At 38.4% G+C, this 23,815-nt stretch overlaps 1 protein-coding gene across 7 annotated transcripts in view; it reads left to right on the top strand.

The window, feature by feature from the left end:
* SLC25A21 (solute carrier family 25 member 21) overlaps positions 1-23,815 on the top strand; it is a 396,597-nt gene that overhangs the window by 121,562 nt on the left and 251,220 nt on the right. Inside the window, exon 2 of one of the 7 annotated variants that reach the window (XM_073349078.2) lies at positions 1,815-1,939. The exons of 5 other annotated variants lie outside the window; for them this stretch is intronic. The gene's annotated coding sequence lies outside the window, so the exon portion shown is untranslated. Of the gene's footprint in view, positions 1-1,814; positions 1,940-17,046; positions 17,173-23,815 lie in introns of all 7 variants that reach the window. One more of the 7 variants, XM_073349080.2, reaches the window with a different exon arrangement.

Genomic DNA, 23,815 nt, shown 5'->3' with positions numbered 1-23,815 from the left:
AAAAGTTGCAATTCTTCAACAAAAAACCTTCAAAAACAGACTCCAAGGAGAGACTGCTGAATTGGAATTAATTTGCAAACTGGATACAATTAACTTAGGCTTGAATAGAGACTGGGAGTGGATGGGTCATTACACAAAGTAAAACTATTTCCCCTTGTTTATTCTGCCCCCCAACCCCCACTGTTCCTCAGACGTTCTTGTCAACTGCTGGAAATGGCCCACCTTGATTATCACTACAAAAGGTTCCCTCCCCCTCCTGCTGGTAATAGCTCACCTTAAGTGATCACTCTCGTTACAGTGTGTATGGTAAACCCATTGTTTCATTGTTCTCTATGTATATAAATCTCCCCACTGTATTTTCCATTGAATGCATCCGATGAAGTGAGCTGTAGCTCACGAAAGCTTATGCTCAAATAAATTTATTAGTCTCTAAGGTGCCACAAGTACTCCTTTCCTATATTATGGAATATAATGCAAATGACAAAATATACTTACTATGAAAAAGCAAATAACTATTGATCGTAGCAAACAATTCAAGTCTTTCTGGCTACTAACCTAAGCAACATTCCTATTTAAGCCCAGGTGAGTTTTTCCCAGGTAAAGGCCATTTCTTTCCATTTCTTTCTTCTAACTTGAAGGTAAGCACAGAAGAGCTTTAGTTGTCTTAAAGAGAAAGGAAGTCAATTGTCACTAGTACAAATACTTTCATAATAAATAGGCTGTATTCATTATGCCATCACTTAGTAAGGGATACTAGATGTATATTTTGAATAGCTGCTTTTAATAAATCAAAGTTCTTCTCTTCTTCTGTTGTTCCTACTCCTGTAGCAATGACTTTCTTTTAGTCTGTGATACTTTTCTACAATTTCTTTGTAGGGCTAGTGGATTCATCAACAGTCTTCACAAATAATCAGCACGTGTAACAGAGAACAGACTATAATTAAATAAAACAGCAAAGGCAATTCTGGTTGATAATTATATCACACAAGGCATAGTAATCATGAGTTCTATGTGGAAATAGCTTCTTTATATAAAGGCAGTATAGTGGCCAACAGAGAAATAGATGACCTCAAGAAATGTCTGGTTTAACAAATGTATATCTTTAAATTGAAAATCTAATTATTTGCCTTAGAGTTTCACTGCTGGGAACTTTAATGCAAGACCATGTTAAGTAAACTTATTATTTCCGTTTTTCGTTTAACCTGTGGGTTATAGTATGACCAATCTGTTTTATATCCTCAATCAACGGATGATTGTATTTGGTAATAATTTATCAAGAATAAAAATCTGTTTTTGAAACTAATCACCTCATCTTAGTCTGCCCTTTTTCAAAACCACCATCTGATATTCATTTTGTCTGCAAGACAAACATACTGATGAAAATGCATCTACCACAGGATATAGCCAGTGGAATAAAGCCGTTCCATTCTTTGTATATATTCAGAATATTTTGTTTTCTCAACAGATGGACCAAATTTCAGTATTAAAAAAAATCAATTTTACATAAACAATTTTGAACAAGTACATTTTGCATTTCTGTAGCAAAATGTCCAATGGAATTCGAGGTCAGCTCGGGCCATATCCGAGATGTGAGATTTGAAAAAAATTACTTTTTTACTGAATTTTTTCTAATGAAAATGATGAAGCTCTGTGTTTAAAACCTATGTTCTAGTTCTGCTTATGGATGTGTGGGCAGGTCTCCTGTTAAAGTCAGTGGGAGCTATGTGTGCATGCATTTGAAGACTGAATTTGGCCCATAGTGTTTAAATATTTACTTTTTAAAATTTTTCTTTTCTTCAAAAAATATTCTCCAGTAATGGGAACTGAATTCCTTTAAAAAGAAGTGCAGAAGGCAGATATATCTGTGTACAGACGTTGCAGCATGAACCTCCCACACTCCCAGTTATCTGACCTGCCAGAACCCCCTTCGGAATATGAAGTATGTAAATCTTCCAAGCATCCATTTCTTGCACCTTTCCAGAATTGCTAAAGTAATACTAAAGTATAAGCTTGCTACAGCAAGCGCTCCACATGCAGAGCACCTGCAAATGAGTTTCCTGTTTGCTGAGCACTGATTGGATCATGCCCATGTGCCGTAATCTTCTGAAATAAAATGTTGTCCCCTTGGGACTAAATTGAGAACACCAAACTCATTTTAATTTGGAGCTCAAAGTAGATTTAGACTCTTTTCTCTGGAAGAGCTGGGGGTTGGTTGGGAGTTTTTTATGAAACTTTTTTTTGTCAAAAATGCTGATTCATCAAAACTAAAACTTTTTGTGAAAAGATATTTGTTTTGACTAAACTTTTCTAAGGAAGGATTCTTGGGGCCACGGTGGAATTTCTGGTGAGAAAGAAACCCACCCCAGAATAGCCAATAGCCTAGTGATTAGGACTATAGCTCTCTCTGACCAATGAATATTAATTTATTTATGCAAAATGACCGCACCACACCTTTAAGGGCCAGGGTGGGGAATTTGGCTGGCTGGCCGAATGAAGGAAACCGTGCTTTTTGGCTGGTGGCCTGTGGGGGAGGAAAACTGCTGCAAAAGGAGACTGGGGCCAACCTGGCAAAACTGAATAATCTCTTGGGAACTGGATGGGCAGAAAGGTTTAAAGGGGGCAGCTCTGTGCATGAAGCCCCCTTTTACACGGAGCAGGCTGAGGTAGCACCCACCCTCCCTCCCCTTTAGGTAGTGAAATATCAGGTTCGGTCAAGACCTGCTGTGGGCATTACACTAGCCGCCCCTTTTTAGGGGGGCTAAGAAGGAATTTTTCCCTTACCACCAGATTGACATAGGTGCAGTTGGGGTTTTTTCGCTTTCCTCACAGCAGGCTCAGGAAGGGCTCTGTTCATGCAGTAGGTTATATGTCGCAACTCATTAGGTAAGTATGTGACAGTGAAGATACTCCATAGGGAAGGTATACAATGACCAGATAAATGGTTTGGAAACGGACTTAAAAAGGACAGGTTTGTTAAAGGGGGGAGGTGCGGACTCCTATGATGGTTACAGCAGGGAGCCAACCCCCCTTTCTTATAGCCCACCTTAATCCTCCTACGAGGGGGAGGGGAGATGCATAGTAAGTTCCCAGCAGTGAATTGTTGGGGGGGGGGGGGAACCTGGATGGAAAAAAAGAGGGAGCTGGCAGAAGCCCCCCAGGTAATTATGGAATAAACATGGGGTTACCTACACTATACACTTTCATCTGCCGGGTAGTCCCAGACATCTAATAATAAAGTTGCGGCCTGATTAAATCTATATCAAATGTCTCCTATCTTTTTGGTATAGCTGGACAATGGAACAACTCCAAAGGAGAGATTGACTGGGCTGTTCTGTAGTGTCTCTGTCTTACTTTTGCAAAATATTTCAAAAAGACTCAGTTTTGTTCTGAATTGGAATGAAAACAAATTCCAAATCTCAGAATTTTTCATGAAACAGAAATGTTGTTTTCCAACCAGTCAAGTCCTTACTCATTGTCCTACAGATGAAATGCTATCCAGATCTTTATAGAGTAATAAACTCTAAGGTAAATCTCAAAAGGGGAAATAAACCTTTAAAGAAATATCATATATGTCATTATTTTTAGTTTTTAAGAAGCACATGGAAAGTAATTGGAGTTCTTCCAGCGTTCATTCTTTCCCAGCTCTGCTGTATTTAAAAAAAAAAAAATCCAAACTTTTCCCCATGGAAGTAATGAAGTACAGTCAAAATTAGGAAGCTGGGGACTTTTGTTTTTCAAGGTACCAAGTCTGTATGTATTTGTCATGTTATATCACAGACTATCTAGGTAGCAGTAGTAATGTATTATTCAATATTGACTGGAGCAATTTTGCAGTAACCAGTGTTTAGCAACAATTTTCAAAAGCAGTTTTGTTTCAACTATTGTTATTTTCTCTAGATTCTTTTTTTTTTAACAAAACCTCAACTAAAGGACTTCCCCCCCCCCCCCCCCCATAATTTTACTAGTGTGTTGGCCATGATACCAACTGTATTTTATCTGACAAGAAGTTGAAAAAAAGAAAAAGCTTTGGAAAACAAAGAAGCTGAAAAATGAAATACAGCTGTTTGCACACAAATAAAAAACAGGAGGCCTAAAATCCTTACCACGGATTGGGTGGATTATTTGAAATGTGGCTCATTGTTTTGTAATAATCACCACTTATTTTTATCCATTACAATGAACACTGACAAACTATTGGAAACAACTTTAGCAATCCACTTCTATAAGGAACTGGGAATGTGAACATACCTTTAACTTTTATTTTTACAATTTATATGTCAGGGGCCCTATGAACACAAAACTGCAAATGTTCAAAAAAAGCCATTTTATAGATTTATATACACAATATTTGGTTTTATATACTATTTTTCAAACCTCAGAGATCCCAAAGTCTTTTACAAAGCAACATGCTAGCTATTGGTAGTACGCTGGGTAGGCAAATGTGGCACCCAGCTTGAGCTGAGCAATAGGCTCTCACACAGCTTTGGACGTATTTAGGTCCTTTTTTATTAAGAGAGGAAATGTTGGCCAAGACATAGGGATTATTTCCCCCCCCCCACCTCCACCCTTCAAAAAAAGACAAGGCATGAGATCAATTTCTACTTGGACAGCAACCAAACATAGGCAAGGATTTACAACTCTGCCATATATCACATCACAGCAGGCTAAAATCTGGTACAGTTCTCACCTCGGAATATTTGTTTTGAATCTGTATAACAAGTTGTTCAGCCATTTTTAGTTATAAGGCGACAAAAATAAATACTTCCCCTTTTTCTTTTAACTAATAATACTCTAGCATCAGGCTATCCAAATGAATGGTGAAGGCCACATTGTTGAAAATAAAAAACTTCAACTAACTTTAATGCAGCCAGAGCCTTCACACAAAAGTGCTTATCTTCCCTAGAGCTGGCAACAGGTGGTGGCACCCCCCAAAATATGCCAAATCTATGTACAACCCAGCTAGTGGGGATGGGGAATCCCATTACAATATCTATATTAAACTGCTTTTTGTAGGCTTTGCTCTATGAATCTATGAATCTAATACACAAATCTATGAATTTGTATGGCCCAATTACTGTATTATCTATTGTGCTATAATGATGATTTGACCCTTATATTCATACAGCTCAAGTATTTAAATTATTTTTAGACAGCAGTTCCCATTGCATCCACACTTGCAGCTCCTGGTATATAGGGCAGGAATGGATGTGGCTGAAAAATACTGTATTCCTTCAATTCCCAGCTAGTGGCTATCCCCAGTATTAGAATGGAAGTCAGTGAAGGAATTGGAGCAGCAGGGGTGTTTATAGCAGCTTGTTCAAATGAGCCTATTTCATTACAGCAAGCTAATTCAATGTTGTAAGGACTGGTAGCTAGAACATATGAGCAAGAGAGAGAAATATTTTTTCCTTGAAACTGGTGTTCGCCAATCTGATCTAACCTAGAATATTTAAGTATGGACTTGTAATTATTTTTTCACATAAATATAATATAATGTATTTGAAAACTATTTTTTTCTTCATACAGATCAGTGTGCAAAATATATATGGCCAATTTTTTGACTTCTAAATTATACATGCAAAACTGGGAACCTGGGAGTAAAAAATTCACATAATTTCCTTTTAATTTCCTCAAAGATGAAAAGAGAGCTGAATCTTAATTATTTTAAGGTAATTTTGATATACATGCGGTGTGCTCATTAAGCTGCTAAGTATCGTGTCACATTTTTTTTGGAAAAGGAGGTGGAACTGGCAATATTTTTTTATGGTGATCAGAACTTTTTGTACCCTAAATATTGTGGAACAAATGTAATAGATGATAACTTCTCTAGTCATTTTTGGATGAACTGTCAGAAATATGAAATGAAGAATGGCACTTCTGTGAGGTGTACAAAAAACCTGATAAAGTTAACAAGAGCCTATTGTGGTGGTGTGAATGCAGGACTAGGAGCTACTGGGGAACGCCACATAACATCTCATACTCTGCCTTTCCATCCAGTGAGGATAATGTGGGCTTGCCTACTTCTCACAGGTACTGCTTGTATCTTTATATAAGTTTGTTAATACTCCGCTACCACAGTGATGAGTGCATTTCAACTACCTAAACAGTTTGAAAGATAGAGAGTTTGAGAATCTTCAACTGTCATTAAAGTTCATGGGAATTGAGGGCCCTCATCCCTAGTGCCTTTGTGAAAGTCCCTTTTAAATCATATTTGTCAGCTGAAAGTTTTTTCTAGACATAGTTGAAATTATATGCGAATACATAATATTGGGTCTATGCTGTAATAAGTGCCTGGAAAGGGAATAAATTATTAGCTTCTTTACCTCATCAGTTACTGAGCTGTAGCTCACGAAAGCTTATGCTCAAATAAAGTCTCTAAGGTGCCACAAGTACTCCTTTTCTTTTTGTGTGTTTACGGTTTCAGTTATCACATTTTAATATACCGTGGCATTTTCTGTATTAATGGACAAATATTCACATTTAGGCTAATTCTTAAGAAAATATTACTTTTATAATGAACCCCAGTAATGGCTCCTTATGAGAGGAGTAGGTGTTTTAAGAGGCCCATGTGAGATGGAAAGAGTGGTGCATTGAATATATGGCGAAGTAAGTGAATAGGATGGCAGAGGAGGAAAAAATGTCTGGGAGCAACGTTTTTCTGAGTACTGGTGAAAAACAATCTGGCAAAGAAGAGTGAAGCTCCTATGCCAAGTTGAATGCAAAGCCACTAAAGAAACTTTTGGAACTCCAGTACATGTTTTGTGGAATTTCCTTTTCAGTGTGTTTGCACATCTTAGGGAGCAACTTGTCAAACTGGAATGGAGTCCTTCTGTACTTGACCTCTTGCACTATAACTATTGTACAGATTTACCTCAGGAACAGACAGTGGGTTAGGTAAACTCATACTGTGTATGGTCAGTCAGCATATACCACTGTTACCACCAAATATTTTTCCTTCCCCCAAACAGTGTCTAGCAAACCTTGCAATTGCACAGAAAATGTTCCCATTCACTCCACATCAATCCTGATAAGACTAATGGAGAAACAGTCTTAGTATAGGCTTAAACTACCCAAACTGTTTCAAGTGCCTGAAAAATACCCACCATGGCCCAAATCCTACTGTCCTTATACAAGCAACCCCATTGCAATCAGCCCTATGGTTAAGCAATGCATGTGAGTAAAGAAATCAGTCTTTTTAAGATCTGAACACCAAGGAGGGAGAAGAATTTTTAAGATATTGATAAGTAAAGTGATGAGATGAAATACATGAGCTGAGAATTAGGAAAATCTTTCACCTAGTAAGATCAACAAAGTGCAATAATGTCCCATGTATAATGAAAGATTAGGACAATAGGAAACAATCCCTCATTGACAAAGGTGCTAGACCTTTATAGGTGTCTGCCAGCTCTATCTATGATGATGTGCCACCTCATCTTTCAGCTTAAATTTGGCATTTATAGCAATACAGATTAGAATTTTTTTTTAAAGGGAACAGATTCTTTTCTGTGGAAAAATGGGCTACTAGCAGTATGGTGGATCTCACTGGCTGGTCTCCTGATGGCTTTGAACTGCCTTTGGGTCTCTCATGTGATTATATGACTGTGGGACTAGCTAGACAATGCTTCCTCTGGGAGCAATTTAACCTTTAATTTTGAGGAATTTGTGCTGGTTACATATCTATGTACATCAGTAATGTATTGTGGTTTGTGCTTTGCATATTTATTATCTGTTTCTACATATATTTAAAATTGAATCTGTGTTATATGAAATCGACATATTGCCTTCAAAGACCACCTACAATCAAGATTCTGACATCATGTTTTTCTTGAAAGTCAGTATGATAAATTGCACAAATCATGCTTTCCAGCCCTTTACTGTTCTTACTAGTGAGCAGTTTGCTAATCAGACAGAAGAGCAATAATTGAAACAGTGCTCCCTGGATGCAAAAACATATAGGTTTTACATATGTTGTATTCATTCTTTTATTTTGTATGAACAGTTGGGATTTTTCACTGTTCTTTCTTAATGATCTCAATCCCTACTTGGCTTTGTGACTTCATAATGACTTAAAGATTTTAAGGATTTAAATTTTTCTAGACTTTTTCCTTTATACTATTTTCATTTCTACCTTTGATTTTAATGGTGTCTCAAGAAAAATGAATGATCAGTAGCTACTTCTAATAAATATTGTAGTTTTATTTCTTTTGCACGTGTTCTGCAATACAGAGAATTTGTAAGGATTAATTAATACTACTTTGTGTATTACTGTAGCTATTGGTCCTAATTAAATTCATTAAAATCTCTAAGTATTACTGTGTGCCATAAAAACAGGATTCCGATTCAGCTATTTTAGTAATGCCTTCACATCAACCCACATCATCATAAAATACAGGGATATAATGTTGTGTTTTGGATTGTATTTTTTAGGTTACATTGTTTTTTCTTCTAAACTTTTAACAAGCTTAAACCAGACCATTTTCCAAGTATTTAGAATTTTGGGAAAGGAGTGACATTTATTTCATAATTCAAAGCCTTTTTTTTTAGCCTTGAATAAATAATAGCCTTATTAATGGTTTTCATACATTACATTTTATAATCTAAAAAGTTTTACGTTTTTATGAGTTTCTGGATACCAGTATCTGTTTCACTGCCATAGGAGATATGGATTCTTAAGAAGACAAAAGAAATTAGAGGAACAAACAAAACAGCTATCTTGCATTGCTCAAGCTGGGTGTAGGTAGGGTTTTTTGTGACCTATTTTAGGCTCTGATTATTATTTTTTATTTGTATTGTAGTAACAACCAGAGGCCCAAACCAATGCATTGTGATGGGTGCTACACCAACACATAGCAGAGACAAACCCTGTCCTGAAGTTACCAGCTAAATAAACAAGACAGACTAAAGGTGGGAGGGAAAACTGATGGATAAAGAAGTGAAGTAACACACACACACACATCCAGGAATAGAACCTAGATCTTCTAATGCCAAATCCAGTGCCCTGTCCACTAAATCATACTGCTTCTGATGGTTCAGCCACTTGAATTCAGTGGGACCACTCTTATGGCTGAATTACTCAGACATTGCAGGATTAGAGTTTTAATGTGTAGCAAACTCCATCATAAAATGATGCACTTGTTATTTGTTACTGATAATGTAAGATATTAGGGCCAGATTGGGATACCTTTGTTCAGGCTAAGCAGTTCCTTACTCCACAAGAAGTCCTATTGACTTCAGTGGATGTACTCATAATGTAGGATAGTATTCAACATGAGCAAGATTATCCCAAACTATTTATGCTAAGTGTTGAAATGTATTATTCATACTGTCCAAATCATATTCTCTCTGAAGTTGGTTTATAGATAGAGCCTGATTCTGTTTCTCTTTCCTCCAAATTCTCATTGACTGTAACGGGAACCTTGCTTTCATTGGTCAAGACATGCCCATTGTGGCCAAGGCGCAAGAACATGTTTATTTTAAGGTCTTGCTAAGGAACTGAATGGACTGTATATGTCATATGTTTCACAGTTGCTATTCCTATTCTTTTGTGATTCTAATTGTGATCTTTAGTCGAAGTCCCTGTATGTTCTGTGCTTACATGAAAGGCCTTTAATAGTCAGAGCACTCTCCTGTGCTTCTTGTGTGGTGATATGAAATTCATTTTTTTCCATAATAGGAACTCTGAATCTCCAAATGCTTTTTAAGGTTAAGAACTTCTCATAATAACAATTTCCTGGTCAGGAACTGAAAATGCTGATTTGTTAAAACTGAAATTGTTCATGGGAAAAGGTTGGTTTTGACAAATCTCCCAATTCAAATTTTTTTTTAAAAGAAAGTTTCAAAATTCTCAGAATGTCCAGTTTTGATATTTTCTAAATGAAGTTTCATTGTTTGGTTTCAAATGATTTTTTTGTTTTGCAATTTTAATTAATTTATACTAAACAATTTTTTAAAAGGTTAAAATGTTGAAATCAATATGAAACATTTTTGAAATTATCAAAACCAAACATTGATTTGCTCTGAAATTTTCTTTGGATTATCAATTCACCAAAAAATGTTGTGATTTTGACTTTTTGGATTAAGTCTGGATGGGAAATGTTTTCAAAATCTGGAAAATTCTTATGGGACAGGAAAACCATTTCCCATCCAACAAAAGAAGTGAATGATTCACATCATGTGACTGTTTGAACAAGATCATCATGGTCAGTTTTAAGTTATATAAAGGTTAAAAACCACACTGCCCCATTTTAAACAGTTGCTACTTTTCCACTCAGATTAAAGTGCAAAGTATTTAAATAGTCAGCACTGAGGCATATGTCCAGTACTAACTTTAAAAATCTAGATTGGATAATACAGCAGTGAGCAATTGTTACTAGCTCAGAACTCAGTTTTGCTCATCTTAGGATTCTAGCATGGGTGATTTTTGTGGAAAAACTACATGGAAGTGGGGGAGGGAAAAGGAAATATATCTCTGTTAGATTAATATTTATTACTGGCAGGTGTTTGAAATTGCTCAGGAGGGTTGGAAGATAGAATATCTCCCAGGGAGATGGATTAGTGGGCAGGTGATGCAGTCATGAATATCAAATTCCTCTTTAATTTTTCACCTGGATACCACCTCCATATATATGGGGTGAGAGCCTGTGCTACATACATATATCCTGCAAAAATCCCAGATAGCTGTATTTTTGTTGATATATGAACAGTTCATTACGTATGGAGGAAAATAAAATATTCATGAATTATGAAATACTGTATAGGCATCCAATTAAATCCTAATTATGACAACATAGCTCTGACATTACTTATTATTCGTAAAATAAGCTTTTACCTAATAGCTTTTACCTACTTTCTTAAAAGTAAGAAACAGAAGAATATTCACAGCATTTTAATTAGAAGGACTACAATCTTTTAATCAAGATCAACTGTATAATGAATGGCAGTTCGTATCTCTGTTGTCCCAACTGTCCTCAGACCAGGAATTAAAGCTGGGTCTGCTGTGTGCCAGTGAAGACAATTACCTTTAAGCTTTCCCAGACGGCTTGTGTATGTATGTGCTTTAAAGCCGCAGTACATGTAAGTGAGCATGCTTTCCTACACTGGGGATAATGTGATCATAATTCTAGCAGCATGGCCTGCTAGTTGAAAAAGTTAGTTATTGCAGCCTGACACATATGCTTCATTTGGGGGACTTTTTCTAGTTTTGTTTTCTTGAATGTTCATTTTTCTTACTCCTTTTACGCCTCCTGTTTAAAACAATTAATCAAAATCCCCAATAGCTTTTAAACAGTCTTTGTTACTAAAGCGTATAATGTGCCTTTAAAAAAAATACTGGAAAATTGTATTTTCACAATGGGCTTAATCTAAAGCTGGCCACTGCTGTGAGAGGGGGGAAAAGATGATCTCCAGTCAGCTCTCTGTTAGAAGAAGGAGTACTTGTGGCACCTTAGAGACTAACAAATGTATTTGAGCATAAGCTTCCATGAGCTACAGCTCACTTCATCAGATGCATGCAGTGGAAAATACAGTGGGAAGATAAATATACAGAGAACATGAAAAAATGGGGGTTGCCATACCAACTCTAATGAGACTAATCAATTAAGGGATACTGTTCCTGAAGGCTTGTAGTCCAAGTTTGTGTGGAATGTTGGTTTAGAGGGCTTTTACATCCATAGTGGCCAGGATGGTGTTTTCTGGAAGATCACCAATGGATTGTAGTTTCCTCAGGAAGTCAGTGGTGTCTCGAGGATAGCTAGGACTGCGGGTAGCATAAGGCCTGAGGAGAAAGTCTACATAGCCAGACAATCCTGCTGTCAGGGTGCCAATGCCTGAGATAATGGGGCATCCAGGATTTCTAGGTTTATGGATCTTGGGTAGCAGACAGAATACCCCTGGTTGGGGTTCTAGGGGTGTGTCTGTGCAGATTTGTTCTTGTGCTTTTTCAGGGAGTTTCTTGAGCAGATATTGTAGTTTCTTTTGGTAACCCTTAGTGGGATCAGAGGGTAATGGCCTGTAGAATGTGGTGTTAGAGAGCTGCCTAACAGCTTCTTGTTCATATTCCGACCTATTCATGATGACAGCACCTCCTTTGTCAGCCTTTTTGATTATGATTTCAGAGTTGATGTCACAGACAGGACCAGTATCCCTGATAATGTCACGGCAAACCTGACGGCTGAACTTTGTAACTTTGTCCTCACCCACAACTATTTCACATTTGGGGACAATATATACCTTCAAGTCAGCAGTACTGCTATGGGTACCCGCATGGCCCCACAGTATGCCAACATTTTTGTGGCTGACTTAGAACAATGCTTCCTCAGCTCTCGTCCCCAAACCCCCTACTCTACTTGCGCTACACTGATGACATCTTCTTCATCTGGATCCATGGAAAAGAAGCCCTTGAGGAATTCCACCATGATTTTAACAATTTCCATCCCACCATCAACTTCAGCCTGGACCAGTCCACACAAGAGATCCACTTCCTGGACACTACAGTGCTAATAATGATGGTCACATAAACACCACCCTATACCGGAAACCTACTGACCGCTATACTTACCTACATGCCTCCAGCTTTCATCCAGACCACACCACACGCTCCATTGTCTACAGCCAAGCTCTAAGATACAACCACATTTGCTCCAACCCCTCAAACAGAGACAAACACCTACAAGATCTCTATCCAGCGTTCTTACAACTACAATACCCACCTGCGGAAGTGAAGAAACAGATTGACAGAGCCAGAAGAGTACCCAGAAGTCACCTACTATAGGACAGGCCCAAAAAAGAAAGTAACAGAACGCCACTAGCTGTCACCTTCAGCCCCCAAATAGAACCTCTCCAGCGCATCATCAAAGATCTACAACCTGCCCTGAAGGACGATCCCTCACTCTCACAGATCTTGGGAGACGGGCCATTCCTCGCTTACAGACAGCCCCCCAACCTGAAGAAAATACTCTCCAGCAACCACACGCCACACAACAAAAACACTAACCCAGGAACCTATGCTTGCAACAAAGCCCATTGCCAACTGCGTCCACATATCTATTCAAGGGACACCATCATAGGACCTAATCACATCAGCCACATTATCAGAAGCTTGTTCACCTGCACATCGACCAATGTGATATATGCCAGCAATGCCCCTCTGCTATGTACATTGGCCAAACTGGACAATCTCTATGTAAAAGAATAAATGGACACAAATCAGACATCAAGAATTATAACATTCAAAAACCAGTCAGAGAACACTTCAACCTCCCTGGACACTCAATTACAGACTTAAAAGTCACAGTTCTTCAACAAAAAAACTTCACAAACAGACTCCAACGAGAAACTGCAGAAATGGAATTCATTTGCAAACTGGACACCATTAAATTAGGCTTGAATAAAGACTGGATGAATCATTACACAAACTAAAAACTATTTCCCCATGCTAATTTTCCCCCTACTGTTACTCACATCTCCTTGTCAACTGTTTGAAATGGGCCATCCTGCTTATCATTGCACGCATTTTTTTTTCTCCTGCTGATAATAGCCCACCTTAATTGATTAGTATCATTAGAGTTGGTATGGCAACCCCCATTTTTTTCATGTTCTCTGTGTATATATATTCTTCCTACTGTATTTTCCACTGCATGCATCTGGTGAAGTGGGCTTTAGCCCACGAAAGCTTATGCTCAGATAAAATTGTTAGTCTCTAAGGTGCCACAAGTACTCCTCATTCTTTTTGCTAACACAAACTAACACAGCTACCACTCTGAAACCTCTCTGTTAGAGAAATTCTACAGGCCAGGGCAAGATTCCTCTCAGCTGGCTGGGGAAGACATGTTGCAGAGCTCATTCTGCCACTCCTATGAACAAGAATAGCATTTTCCCCTAGCAAACAATTACTGTGGGGGAGAGAGGGCTTTATAATACAGACCATACCACATTGTGGAAATGGAAAGTGGGCTGGGGTATTAATCTTCCCTTATTCCTGGTGCTCTCAAATGCTATGTAGAGATCCTGCCTAGTTGCTTATGGATCAGATCCAAAGCCATTGAAGTCAATGGGGGTTTTTCAGTAGTCTTCAATGCACTTTTGATCAGGCCTTAAGGAAGGAAAAGAAGCTTTTTATGCCCTCTTTGCCCATCTGGTATAGCAATGTCACACAGAACAGGATTTATCCTTATCTCCCTGCATCCATCTCATTTACATAGTAGGTGTATAGATACTACTTACAGAAATGATTGATGTGAAGATCAGACAGGTGATATAATACTGTATTTTTAAGGGGGATATATACATGGGTAGGACGTCTCCCAAGTGGCCCAACCAGTCAGTCATATTCCAGCATTGCAATCAGTCTCCAAAGTCACATTGATAATTAGCTTTGATAGTAGCAAAGATGTTTGCACACTGGGGGAATAAATATTATGACATTTTCCCAAAGTGATCAGTTATTTTGGGTACCTCAGTTTCTGGGTACCCACCTTGAGATATCTGAAAGCAGCCTCAGCTTCAGAGCACAGGTTTTCACCAATTCTGAAAATCTAAATACTTTAAAGCAGGCATTCTCAAACTGGGGGTTAGGACCCCTCAGGTAGTCACGAGGTTATTACATGGGGGGGGTCACGAGCTGTCAGCTTTCACCCCAAACCACGCTTTGCCTCCAGCATTTATATTCATGTTAAATATATAAAAAAGTGTTTAATTGATAAGGTGGGGGGGGGGGTCGCACTCAGAGGCTTGCTATGTGAAAGGGGTCACCAGTACAAAAATGTAAGAACCACTGCTTTAAAGCAACTCAATTTGGGCACCTGAAAATAAAGGCATCCAAAATCACTCGTCACTTTTCAACGTTTAGACTACATCAACACATATTAATTCCAAGGATTACATATTGTATATTACAGTAAATGAAAATACGTTTTAATACAAAGATAATTGTCACTATAGTTAATATAAGAGCAACCAAACTCTTTGAAACAAAATACAAATATTACCCTTTCTAAACAAAACATTAACAAGTGAGACATTTTCTGTCTTGTGAGGAATACGGTTTACCAGTGTTTCATATATACTGTAATCTCTGTACTTTATTGTAGCGCCTATCAATATGAAGTTAATCATGGGTGATCTCAGGTTCAGTTACTCTAAAATTCTCTTTTAATGAGAGATGCCGCTAATTTATATAAACACACAATAGAGACCACTTGTGGTGTTGATCATCTTGATTTGAGGGATTTGTTTAAAGAACAAATCAGGACATGCGGGACACATTTTTTTAAAAAAAGATCCTGTAAAATTACTCTCTGAGTTGAGCCCAATCTTTTCTGTAATTTTTTCAGTCAAAAAATTTAATTTACAAAGCTCTAAAGGTTTCCTATGTGGGTTCCCATTTGGGTCCAATCTCGCAAATCCTTACTCACGCAAGGACGACTCATATGAGTAAATGTTTTCTAGATCTGGGCTGTGTTTGTAATTTATTTGCTATATTTTGTTATCTTTTGTAGTAATAGCATATTTTTAAAAGGATCCCCTAACTACTATACAATTTCTAGACACAGCCTCATACCATTTATATGGTGATCTGCACTTATTTTCTACCAAAAAAAAACCAAGCAAAATGAATTAGGGACAGCACAAAAAAAAACTGTAAAAAAATGTTTGATTGTTGCTTAAAGCCAGACAGACACATGTAAAAACAATAATAAATATGTATCCAGCCAATCTAATATGCTTGTTTGGGCAATTTTTGGCTGGAAAAGCATAAGTGAGTAATTAGATAGTTGCTGCCTTGATTGAGCTTAATAGGAAACATTTCAATTAGGCTAAAACTACATAGAGAGGAAGTAGGCTTTATAAAGGGAAACATTCTTTGTCATGCAACTGTCAGCTTTTGCCCACACTAAGAGATGGGATTAAGTGGATCTATGCAAAGGAAGCAAAAAAAGAAATGATTGCAGTAATTAGACTTATACTTAAACACTGTGTCTTCTGATACAATTTCTTGATGATTCCAGCTTCGATAACATAGCTCTTATAACCTCTTCCATGAATTTAAGGCCATAATTTGTTACAGGCAGGGGGTTTAAGTTTCTGCTTTTAAAAAAAGAGACGGTTTCTCATTCTGTATATTCTAACATTCTTCTGTTTGCCCTAAGCTACCTACACTGCAAAGAGTGATCAGAAGAACCATTTGGGGCGAATTTATATATAGTTGGTGTTTTTATAGTATATCTAAGGTTAAAATATCCATGTAGGACACTCTCCAGATTAAAACAGTCTCCATGAAGGGCTGAGATTGTGAAGACGACTCCTCCTTCAGGAAGTTGTTTCTCCATCAGTAGCAGAGGCATAATACCTAAACTGGTATTGCATGGCTTTCTATGCCTGTTCTTACAGGGGTGGAGTCACAGGCTCCATATATGGCAATCCGGCTCACGGGAATTTTGTCAATGCTGAGGCCGTCCCTAGCCTCCCAACAACAATTAGGGGAGCAAGTACTTCCATGACTGACTGATACATTAAAACAAAATTGACCAGATGTTGTCTGTCTGTTTCCCTCTGCCCTCACCCCACATGATGGGGTCTCCTACAGGGTTATATTAGTCTTAGTTCTGTCATAACTCCTGCAGGTTGCATAGCTTGAGTAGTGGAGAATGGAAAGACGAAGACAGACAGATGACTGCAGCACAGGGAGCTGCAGTTGTGCAGGAGGTAGGAAGCTCATTTACAGTACGTGGGCTCTGCTCTATAACTACCTGCTGTGGAAATAGGGTTCTTTTCCTTTTATCAGCCTGCTGCAATGGGCTGAACTTTCCCCTGGATAAATCAGTTGCAGAACAGCCATTTGCACCCTTGAAAATAGAAAATATTTCCAGCTGGATAGACCCTAAAATGAGTAAAAATGGCTGTCTTTTATTTACTGCCGCATTGTTAGACTACCCTAGTTCTGTACAATGTTCCCAGTAAGTTATGACAGATATTCCCTTTCATGTAGCAGAAATGTGCTAAGCTAAGCAGGCTCATGCTGGGTTAATACTGTGATTAATTACTTTCAAGGGACACGTGGGTGCTGCAAGAAGTGCTGTTGGTGATTCAGAAGGTGGTTGTCTGCCCTCTGAGTATTGGATCATTGCCCCGGCATGAATCGACAGTCTGAAACATTCTGATAGCCTCACAATAAAGGTGCTAAAATAATTATTTTTGTATTAAGAAAATCATTTTAAAATACACTTCAGAAGCATTTAACTTTCTGACACCAACTTCAAGGGAAACCTGGAAGCTGTCTAATAGAATGACTCCTGCCAGTTTGTATTTGGGTTCTGGGAGGTGCAGAGGGCACTCAGTCCGTTGAGCATGAAATTGCAGAACTCAGGGGAAGGCTCACTTTACCTGCTTAAAATCAGAATGAAATAAGTGTTGATATGACCTCACCAACTGAGACAAGACAATAGCCGTTTTCAGTTGCATCTATTAAAGCTTACTGTACAGGCTAGGGTACAGAGGTTAATTAATGTAAACAGAGAATAATATTGATCAGGTTTTATGTTTTTTCTGTGTAAAAGTTTAACAAAAATAAAGTTTCATTTTGGCATGCATGGAAAGCTAGGTAGAATTTGCATATTTTCACATGGTACAGCAGCTAACTCCTATTGAGATCATTGTGGGATTGTTGCTGTTTAAGCCTGGTGTCGAGTTTGTTTAGCCTGGAAATACTTGGCCTGAGGTAAAGAATCATTGGAGGTTTGCACATCTGCAGTTATAATTTAGTAATTTGTGTTTGCATGATGTATGACAAATTGACTAATGAGTGCCCTAAAGAGAAATGCCAGCCTGGCATTTCATAGGCAGTAATCTTATGGTAATACTCAGGTGTACTGTCTACCCTAAAGGACAGAAATTACTCCACTGCTCCATTACATTTTGTATTTCACTTAGGTTTGAAGTATATGTATAGTCTTTTTTCCAGGAGCTGCTTTTAGATGGAGTTCTGCTTTATGACAGAAGCTTGACTTTCTGCCAGAAAAGTTGGAAATGGAGGCAACTTAAAATAAATACTGATGGTATTTCTCTCTCTCTTTCTTTTTCTTTCTCTCTCTTTTATTTTTTTTTTTTTAAGGAAAGGCATATGTTCATATCCTAACTTGTCCCAATAGAGGGTCAATTACAACCAGTTGGCTGCAAATCCAATCCAAGAAAAATACTGAGTAAAGAAACTGCAGCAGTAGGTACCAAGGGCCTCTAGTACAGTCATTCACTCCCAGTACACGTGAAATGTGAACATAAAGCCTACGGGTAAGATATTTTTAGGTCTTGTGTTTCCCAAGATGTCCCAAAATGAATCCATACATTAAGCAGACATTTTTGCATAGTTAGGTATTTTCCTGGATAGCCTTTTAACTGTCCACAATGGTATGAGCTCTTTTATGTGAATCGTGAGAATAGAACAATATCTTATTTAGAAAAATCCGCCTGGCCAAGTGCTCACATAGAGGCACATGGTCTGCAACGTGTGTTTATAGGGCCGAAACATCTAACCTTTGGAGCCAAATTTAAAAAAATTAATGAATGAGAATGTATCCACAATGGTATACATGAATGGGATTAAATTTTATTTTTCCAGAAGTGGTCCATTTTCTGAATTTCTGGAATTCTGGAATTCTCAGAAAGGAAGACTGGCGTGTACACATTAGGATACACACATAAACACGTCCCCACCCATCACAATCTCCCTGTTATCTGAGGTCACACACTTAAATAGATCCAGTCCATATTCATCGGTTGTACAAACTGGGGGGGGAGGCAAAGGACTATATGCAAAATATGTTCTGGTTTTTTTAATATTGCACATGCACAGCCTGGCATCATGCTGATGTTACAGAGATGATTCTCCTTCTCCTTGTCTAACTTTTTGTGCCAGACCAGGTTCTCATATACACATTTTGTGTCAGATCTACCTTGCTGAAATGATGGTGAGAAGAATTGTAATACTCCAAGTCATCAAAGGTCAGCATCAGTAAATTGTGTGCCAGCATTTTTGTCAGACTGGCATTAAAACGATGGTCACAGGTCAGATAGAGTAGAACTTAGATCAGGTCAAGCAGGCTGGACACAGATCAGCAGTATCTCTCCATACATAACATTCACACCTGAACTTTGCCTACTCTTTTAATAAACTGTCATACAGACCAGTTGCGGGAGTAGAGAGAGAAGTTTCACCTCTCTTTTGCTGGGAAAAACTGAAAATGAATTTTTTTGATAAGCTAACAGCATGTCATTTTGATAAGATAAAAGAGTTTCATTTTGACTTGTATTTAGATTATTTTTTTCAATGTTTATATTATCATGACGGTAATATATTATTATGTTAAATATGATATATAGTATTATATGCAAAAACACATCAAAAGAACAATAAGGTCCCAAAGTACAGCCCTCAAAAATTAAGAAATTACAGAATTAAGACTGCCTGGGCAACGTTAATTGGGCCCCTAGGTGCTTATGCATGGTCTTTCATTACATGAACACATGCGTTGCCCAGGAAGTCCTATCTCTGTGGGGATTGGGCATGTGCAGTCCAGTCAAATGTAGGAGCTGTGAAGAGATGGCCTATGCTCATTTGCTCGGTGGAGATGGCCCATGCACAGACTGGTCAGCACTAGGAGCTGTGAGGACCTAACCTTCAGAAATTTTAGCTGTTAATTTCTAGTAAGTCTCTACTGAGTGTGTAAATGCAATTTTTTAAAGGCTTATAGCTTGGAAAAATTCAGGTGAATTTTCACAGAGACAGCACAAGGCACATTCCTGACACAAATGATACCTTCCTCCCTATTTCAAGTCCATGTTCTAAATCACAGGTGTGTTGTGGTTAGAGTGTTATATTGAAAAACAATGTATTTTTCCATAACCACATTCTCTGTTTTGGCTGAAATTTTCCAAAAGTATACAACCTGAGGCAGATACCCAGAATGGAAAATTTCAGCCCAAATGGTTGAAGTTTGGCACAGTTATAAGCAACTCAAAACAAGGTCTTATAATGGGTAACCTTAATAACAGGTGGTGCTACCAGCCCCACTATAGTATATTGTACTGTATTTAACATTTTGAAACAAAATGAATTGAAATGATAAAGTCAAAATGAAATGTTTTTGCCTTGTTGAAACAAAATTATTCAATGTTATCAAAATATAATGATACAATGATCCCAAATTGAATTTTTTTAGAATTTTAGTTTTGTGGAAAATTTGAAACTTTGGTTTTTGTTATGATTTGAAATTCAATTTTTTTCCAAAATGTCAAATTTTCCACAGAATGAAAATGCCGGTTTCCAATAACATCTCAAACAAACACACAGAAAGAATCCTCCCCTTCTAAAAATTCAGTGGTATCAGTAGCAGGTTTATGCTGTGTTAAAAATTAGCTCTTGATCCTCTAGCTCTGACTTGAGCCTCTCTGACTGATTGGGCCTCCCTTTTTTGCCAGTACTTTGGAGGAAAGAGCTAAAATTCAGAGGGATCTTGATACATTAGAGAACTGGGATATAGGCAACAAAATGGAATTCAACAAAGACAGATGCTAGCCTTAAGTAATAAAAACCAAATGCACAAATACAGAATAGGGAAAAACTGGCTAGGCAGCAGCACTACTGAGAAGGATCTGGGAGTTGTGGTGGATCACAACCTCAACATGAGTCAGAATGTGATGCTGTTGCAAAAAAAGCATATGCAATTGTAGGTTGCATTAACAGAGGCATAGCACACAAGTCACAGGAGGTGATAGTATCGCTCTGCTTGGCACTGATTAGGCCTCAGATGGAGAACTGTGTCCAATTTTGGTCACCAATGTACAGAAAGGATGTAGAGAAACTGGAAAGGACCAGAGGTGAGCAACAAAGATGATCAAAAGGGTGGAATACAAGCCATATGAGCAAAGGCTGAAGGAACTGAGTATGTTTACTTTGGAAAAGAGGAGATTAAGGGGGGATATGATAGGGGTCTTCAGATACTTGAAAGGTTGCCATTAAAAAGATGGAGAAAAGTTGTTCTCTCTTGCTACGGGGCAGGACAAGAAGCAATGGGTTCAAACTAGGAAAAACAGCTTTAGATTAAATCTCAGGAAAAACTTTCTGTAAGAACGGTAGGACAGTGGAGCAGATTGCCTCAGGAGGTTGTGGAAGCTTCTTCACTGGAGGTTTTCAAAAGGAGGCTGGATAGCCATCTGTCTTGGATGATTTAGACACAACAAATCCTGCATCTTGCCTGGGGACTAGACGAATGACCCTTGTAGTCCCTTCTAACCCTATGGTTCTATGTGGTTTATTAAACTTAAGCTTTTGGGCATCAGCTCTCTGAGGTCAGTGGGCAGAGCTACCTTCCTGGGAGGTGGCCATCATTGAAGAAGCCACAGTGTGACCTCTGACCCTGACTGTGGCCATTTGGTTATAATAAGGCCTCTCTTTGTAGAAATGTTGGGGAGTGGGGGGTTGTGCTCCTCTGCTATTGCTTCTGTTCCTGACTTTCTTCATGCGGGTTGCCTTGGGTCCCACAGCAGAAGGTTCTTATCTAACATCTACAGCACCATTGAGATACAGAGCACTTTACATACAAATGATGAGAAGCTCATCCTGAGTACTGTAATTTTCAGCCTAAATAAGAGAGAGATGACAGCAAGGCTGACAGTTATCTGAAAGTGGATGAAATAGCTTGGGAGGGTGAGGGTTTAAATAGTGAAAGATGATGCGATGTATATGAAACAAGATGTATATCTTGTTTTTTAAACTTAAAAATTTAGGGACAATGTTTGAATTTAAGACCTGGGTGCAGATAGGCCATATAATGGTATCTGAAAAGTGAGGAGAATTGAAGTTGCAGACACACTGGCACAAAGAGGATGTTCAAGTACATGGGATTGCATGATTGGAAAAAGGAGGATCATCAGGAGAGCTGAACTTGCAAAGTGTAGGGCATGGGCTGTAGATAGGAAACTCCGATTGTCTCCAGGGTCTGCGATCATCTTATAAAACAGTTATTACTAACAATAAACACGATGCTTTGAAACTATAGAGGGGCTTCTTCAAAACCATAGATTTCCTGAAACACATCTTTTATTGAAATATATTTGAATTTTTGTTTTTGTTGTTCCTTTCATGATCCACACTGTTAAATTAAATTTGAAAATGATCCAAAAGAAGGATAAAACCATCTGTGTCACTTTCTAATATATTATGACTATTATTCAAAGTGGTGGTGTGTACATAACTGGCTCAGAGTTCTATAACATCCAGTGTCAGGTTAGAATGTAGCACATCTTCCCCTTCCTAAAGATAAGCAACATCTTGCAAGTTAAAAACAAATTGGAGATGTTGGATTGGGTTTGTTGAGCTGATAGGAATCTAGCAAATTCAGTTTATTTCTTGCAGCAAAATCAATATTTTACTAATTGTGGATAGAGGTATATTCCGACCTTCCGACTAAAGAATTTTGTTATTGTTATGGTTGATATGACTGACTCATATATTTGTCAGACATGTCTCTTTTTTTCATTGCCCCTTTTTGAAACATTTTTTATTTTATTTTGGTAAGTTGGTGCTTCCTGGACAAACCAAGTGTGCAGTAACTATGCCATTCAGAATAGACTTTGGACCAATTCTAAGGCTGTCAGTCACTTGCATTGTTTCATGTTGCATTACTACTTGATGTTCAGTAACCAATAATGAACAATTAGATAGGTATTTTTTCAGATTTAGTTGCATGCCAGTGTTCTTGTCTTCTGTTCTAATTTCACACAGAGTATTGCAAAGACAGGTCCATTTCTCCTTTTGCCAGGATCTTGGAATTTGTAACACTGCTCATTTTAACTATGAGTTGCTAGAAGACCAGCTGCATGTCACCATGTAAGAGGAGTGAGGCCTCTAACTGTGGAGTTGTTTTGTCCTTTTCAGCCTAAGGTACCAATGTATGCTAAGAGCTTTCCTTTAAGGATAATATTAGATAATTCCAATTTGTTATATTTCGCCTCAGTGAAAAGACAGCTGATTTATAGAGTGCTAGGAATAAGGTTTCTTCCTTTTGGGTGGCACATGACCTCTTCTTGTAAGAACTTAGCCCTGGTCTACACTGGTGGGGGATCGATCTAAGTGTATGTCTACGCTATGAAATTAGGTTGATATTATGATTTTTAGAAATCGATTTTATACAGTCGATTGCGTATGTCCACACTAAGCGCATTAAGTCGGCGGAGTGCGTCCTCACTACCGTGGCTAGCATCGACTTACGGAACGGTGCACTGTGGGTAGCTATCCCACAGTTCCTGCAGTCTCCACCACCCATTGGAATTCTAGGTTAAGCTCCCAATGCCTGATGGGGCAAAAACATTGTCGCGGATGGTTTTGGGTATATGTCACCAGTCACCCCTCCCTCCGTGAAAGCAACAGCTGACAATCGTTTCACGCCTTTTTTCCATGTGGATGCCGTACTGCTTTCAGCAGATGGTGCAGTAGGACTGCTAACAGTTGTCATCCACTGCTTCCGCTGCAACTCTGCTCTGCTGCTATTGTCTCAATAGCGAATTTCTCCATGTTGTCTGTAATGGGCTCCCAGGTACATGTGTTCTTCTTCGGGAAATGTGTGCGGTGCTAACCATCGTCATCCACTGCTTCCGCTGCAACTCTGCTCTGCTGCTCTCATGAATCCACCTCGCAGGTCCTCTCGTCGTTCTATATAAATATCTATTCTCGTGGCATCCATCATCAGCCACCACTTCCGCTGCAACTCTGCTCTCCTGCAGGGGCCATACCATGGCAAGCATGGAGCCCGCTCAAATCACTGTG

Source organism: Lepidochelys kempii, chromosome 6, assembly GCF_965140285.1.
Source record: "Lepidochelys kempii isolate rLepKem1 chromosome 6, rLepKem1.hap1, whole genome shotgun sequence".
Classification (NCBI taxonomy): domain Eukaryota; kingdom Metazoa; phylum Chordata; order Testudines; family Cheloniidae; genus Lepidochelys; species Lepidochelys kempii.
Note: the sequence above shows the minus strand (reverse complement) of the source record. Positions and strands in the feature narration are given on the sequence as shown.